The following is a 5436-nucleotide window of genomic DNA, read 5'->3' as shown; positions in this document are numbered from 1 at the left end:
AGAGAGAGAGAGAGAGAGAGAGAGAGAGAGAGAGAGAGAGAGAGAGAGAGAGAGAGAGAGAGAGAGAGAGAAAGAGAGAGAGAGAGACAGAGAGAGAGAGAGAGACAGAGAGAGAGACAGAGAGAGAGAGAGAGAGAGAGAGAGAGAGGAGAGAGAGAGAGAGAGAGAGAGAGACAGAGAGAGAGAGAGAGACAGAGAGAGAGAGAGAGAGAGAGACAGAGAGACAGAGAGAGAGAGAGAGACAGAGAGAGAGAGCAGAGAGAGAGAGAGAGAGAGAGAGAGAGAGAGAGAGAGAAAGAGAGAGAGAGAGACAGAGAGAGAGAGAGAGAGACAGAGAGAGAGACAGAGAGAGAGAGAGAGAGAGAGAGAGAGAGAGAGAGAAAGAGAGAGAGAGAGAGAGAAGAGAAAGAGAAAGAGAAAGAAAGAAAGAGAGAGAGAGGAAGAAAGAGAGAAAGAAAGAAAACTAGTGTCTCCATTCCATTTAACCAGTTAACATCCATTAGAATCCCCCATTGCAACTAACATTTGAGTTGCACTGCTGGAGAAGGCTTTGTGAGTCTCCTGGACAGCAAGGAGATCAAATGAGTTGTGAGTCTCCTGGACAGCAAGGAGATCAAATGAGTTAAAAATGAATTCCAATTATTCACTGGAAAGTCAAACACTGAAGCTTCAATGCGAGGGTCACATCATGGGAAGAAGACGGGACTCATTGGAAAAGATCCTGATATTGGGGGATTGAAGGCAAGGGGAGAGGGGGATGGCAGAGAATGAGACCGGCGGAGCTTGGTCAGGCTTGGAGAGGCAGGGAGGATGGGAGCGCCCGTTCTCTGGTCCGGGGTCCCAGAGCCTCCAAACAGCGGCCGAGCTTGTGCAGAGATGTTTACTGAGAAGCTGTGGCAAGAACAGAACCAACCCTTCCCTGCCAGAGTGCTTGAGGACTACTCTCCCCGGCACTAATACAATCCCTGGGGGCTGGGGTAGGAGACTCAGACATAACTCAGTGTACAGAGAGCACTCCCCCCCGCAATTTGCTTCCAAACAGGGTTTAATTGCTAGAGGAGTCCACGTCTGGGCTCCCACAGGGAATGTTGCTCCCCGAGCCCCAAGGCTTGAGTGGCGGGCTGCTCCCTCCCGCTCCTGCTGGCTTGCTGTCCTGACCTTTCCAGGCTGGCCGGGCCTTCACGATGTCCTGTCTCAGACTCATCAGAGACAGGAACAACAGCTCGGCCACATGTTCACGAGCCCCAGGGGCCTCCTCACCTGTACCCACCAGTCAAGAAAAGGCCAGACCAGGCTCATCAGAACCTTGTCCCAGTCTGGCTCCTTAGGCAGTCGGAGGCCATCCTTCCCCATGGAGGAGGAGAGCAGGGCCAGTTATGGAGCCTCTGTCTGGGCTTACTGGCCAGTCCCCATGGCACTGGGTCCGTGACTCAGGGACTCAGAGACAGAACGCATCTCAGGGGTCCCTTAGCACAGCCCTTCTTTTCATAGATCAGTAACCTAAGGGAAGTTACTTGTCCAAGGTGACAGAGTAAGTGGCAGACTGAGGACTTGAACTCAACCAACACTAAATTTAGAGGCTCTGATACTTATTTTGTGACTGATCCGTCAGGAGAAAAAAAATAATTAGGGCAGCTAGGGTCGGTTGAGTGCTAATTCCTGACTTATTAGTCCATTGACTTTGAGACAATCCCTTCTCCTTTATGAACCTCAGTTTTCTCCCCTGTTAAATGGGAGATCTCTGTAGAAGGGACTCCGAATCTTGTGTATTGTGATTCCCAAAGCCTGGACAGCTCCAGATGGACTTGAAGACCCATAACACAGGAGTGGACCAGCCCAACATCCCCCCAAGCTTGCTGGCATCTGCTTATCATGCATCTGTAACCTGACTGGAAAACGACCCTATTTTCTTTGGGAGCTCCTCTGAGCATCTTTGTTGTGGAATATTTTCCCTTTGATGTGAGGAGGCTCCAGGAGACCTTGGTGGCCACTGGCCCAGCTCCTCCTGGTGGACCATTCTTTTTCTGCCTCTCACCAAATTGCCCGGGATTACTTCTCATCCCGCTTCGTTTATTTCCTTCTGATTTCGGCCAGATTTGCCCTTCAATTACGACAGAAAACTTACAGGCTCCATTTCCCCAAATTTAATTTGGCTTATTAAGTTATTTCTGCTTTGTAAAAAACCTTAAATATCCCTGGCAGGCTTCTCCTTTAATTGAATAACAGATATCAGATGAATTTTGCTGGAGAAAAAAAAAAAACAACAAATCTGGAAACATTAGGGAGAGACTAAAATCAGCTTTTCCTCTAACTTGATAAATACTATTTCAGCAGGAAGAGATCATGAGATCATAGATCTGCAGCTGGAAAGAGCCTTGGACATCCCCTCATTTACAGAAGGGGAAACTGAGGCTCAGGGAAGGGAAGGCACTCGCCCAGTGTCCCTCAGAGCTGGAATTCAAAAGCGATTTCTCTGATCCAGAACTCGACCCCACTGTGAAATAGAAGCAGCAGGGATCCCAGAGTACTGGATAGATCTGGATCAAAGTTGAAAGGACATCAGGGAACATCAGGGACAAAGTCCTTCTTTGACGGATGAGGAAACTGAGGTTTAGGAGATGAATGCCTTGCTCAGGATTGTGTGTAATACAGCTAATAACCGACAAAGGCAGAATTGGAACTCAAGTCCTTTGACACCAAGTCTAGCAGTACTGTGACTGGCCATTAGAAAGGGAGGGAGAGAGAGGAGAGACGGGGAGAAAGGGGAAGGGGTAGATATTTAATAAATGTTTCATCACTGACGGACTCCCTGACTCACCTAATTCCTCCTTGTTTCAAAGAAGTAAAATTAAACACTAATAATAGCTACCACATGTAATACAAATATCAGATATACATTATAAATATTTATTACGTGCCAGGCACTAGGCTAAGTGCTTTATAATAATTCTTTCATTTGGCCCTCAAACAACCTTGGGAGGGAGGTGCTATTATTATCCCCATTTTACAGAGGAGAAAATTAAGGCCAAGAGAGGAGAATAATTGATTCATTCTGAGTCCCAAACTAGTGTCTGAGGCTGGCTTTGCACTCCAAGCCTGTGGTTTTCTCATTGGTCACTCGTGACGACACAAGGCTCCTTCTGAATTCAGTGTTCTTGGGACTAAGATGGGGAATCTCCTCCTATTAGAATTAAGTTCCTTTTTGTCCCTCTCCCCAGCTCTGGGCCAGAGCACACGATGACAGGCATTGGATGCTTTTTCACTGGATTTTCACTTCAGGTGGCATGTGGCTGTGGCCTAGAACAACATTTTACTTCTGATGGCCTGACCCCCTGCACTTGTTGAAATCTTTTTTTTCCTGAGGCTGGGGTTAAGTGACTTGCCCAGGGTCACCCAGCGAGGAGATGTGAAGTGTCTGAGGTAAGATTTGAACTCAGGTCCTCCTGACTTCAATGGCTGGGGCTCTACCCACTGCACCACGCAGCTGCCCATCACCAGCAACCTCTTAAGAAGATTGTCATCTTGGGGGCGGCTAGATGGCGCAGTGGATAGAGCACCAGCCTTGAATTCAGGAGGACCTGAGTTCAAATCTTACCTCAGACACTTAACACTTCCTAGCTGTGTGACCTTGGGCAAGTCACCTAACCCTAGCCTCAACCCCCCCCCCCCAAAAAAAAAAAAAAAAAAAAAAAAAAAAAAAAGAAGATTGTCATCTGTCAGGCCCCTCTCAGGTTTGCCGCAGGGTGCTGTAAGGAGGAGGGCACTGGGATTGGAGGCAGGAACAAAGACTCCAGAACGGCTCTGGGTCACCTCAATCTCTTTATGCCTCATTTTCTGTTGTAAGTCAGGCAGCATGACCCCCAATGTCCCCCCATCCTATTTCCTTTCTCCTCTCCCCAATCTTTTTTTTTAACTGGCAATAGCCCCACACTGGTTTGAAGGGGAGCTCCACCCCAGGAAGGAGGCTGAGGGAGCCTCAGTACTCATCTCCCTGCAGAGTCAGGGGGCTCCCCTCCAAGTTCTGACCTTGCTTTACCAAGGGCTTCCTTCTCTCGGCAAGGAGGTGGCCAGGGTGGGGGGAAGGGTAGCTCAGAGAAAGGAGGGGATTTGTCCCCGGCTTCCCCTGGGTCTGAGAACTGGAGGCTGGTCAGTCTGATGCACCCTCTGACTTCTTCATTGGACCTGAGCCTCCCTCCTTCTGTCTTTTTGCCTTTCTTGGGACTGTCACAGCTTAGCGCAGAGCCTGGTATCCAGGAGGTGCTTAATAAATGCTTATTCACTGAGTGACTCCTCATGCTCCTGTGCCCATAGCAGGAGGATTGGCTCCCCACGAGTCCCCCGTACTTTGCTGGCTGTCCACCCTTAGCCCCTTAAGGCTGTCCTGTATCCCCCCAAACTCCATTAATATCTCCAAGTGAACTAGGCTCCCCCAGGGCCCCTCCCTTCCGTGTCTGAGGCCTTAGGTCTCTCGTGAGCCCTCCCGGAGGTGGGCATGGGGAGGCCCTGTCCTTGAGCGGGGTGTGGGGGAGGGGGCGGGAAGCAGCCCCCCCGCCGGCCCCTCCTCCCCAGCCCCAGGGAGGACAACGAGACCCCGTAATTGCTCCTTAACAAGCCCTCCCGGGGGAAAGTGGATAATAGCCGCATTTCTGCTGAAATTACTGGTAATTGGAGTCCACGCGGTAATCACGGCTGCTTCTGAGCCCCAGAGTGATGTGCCCTGGAAGGCGCCGACTCCGCTTTGTTATGATCAGGACTGGAAACGTGGGACGTCGAGGCCCCCAGCGACTGGGGGAGTGCCCCGGCCCCCAGCAGGAGCCGAGGGCTGCAGAGCCCGGCCGGAGCGGCCGCCGCCCGCCGCCTCTGCCCCCGCACCGCGCCGCCTCTGCCCCCGCACCGCGCCGCCTCTGCCCCCGCACCCCGCCGCCTCTGCCCCCGCACCCCGCCCGAGGGGCCGCCTCTGCCCCCGCACCCCGCCGCCTCTGCCCCCGCACCCCGCCGCCTCTGCCCCCGCACCCCGCCGCCTCTGCCCCCTCTCCGCGCCGCCTCTGCCCCCGCACCCCGCCGCCTCTGCCCCCGCACCCCGCCGCCTCTGCCCCCGCACCCCGCCGCCTCTCCCCCCCCGCACCCCGCCGCCTCATCGCTCCCGGCCCTTCAGGGAAGCGGGTGTCCGCAGTGCTGCCCTCGGACGCCGAGGCGGCTTTGGCCTCCGTCTGCGAGCGGCCTTTAGTTAAGTCTGGCCAAGCACCACTTAGGGCGTGAAACTGCGCGGACGCCGTCAGAAGCCGGAGACGGAGTGCGGCCGCCGGTTCCAGCACTCCCCCAGACTCTCCGGTCGCTCAGGCCCAGCCCGGCCGGGCGCGGGAATGGCTCCGCTCCAAGGCGCCCGCTGCCTTTTGCTTTGTCCTCCCTTGGGGCAGTTTGGGGCGCAGCCTCCCC

Source organism: Sminthopsis crassicaudata, chromosome 6, assembly GCF_048593235.1.
Source record: "Sminthopsis crassicaudata isolate SCR6 chromosome 6, ASM4859323v1, whole genome shotgun sequence".
NCBI lineage: Eukaryota > Metazoa > Chordata > Mammalia > Dasyuromorphia > Dasyuridae > Sminthopsis > Sminthopsis crassicaudata.
This window is presented reverse-complemented; position numbering follows the sequence as displayed.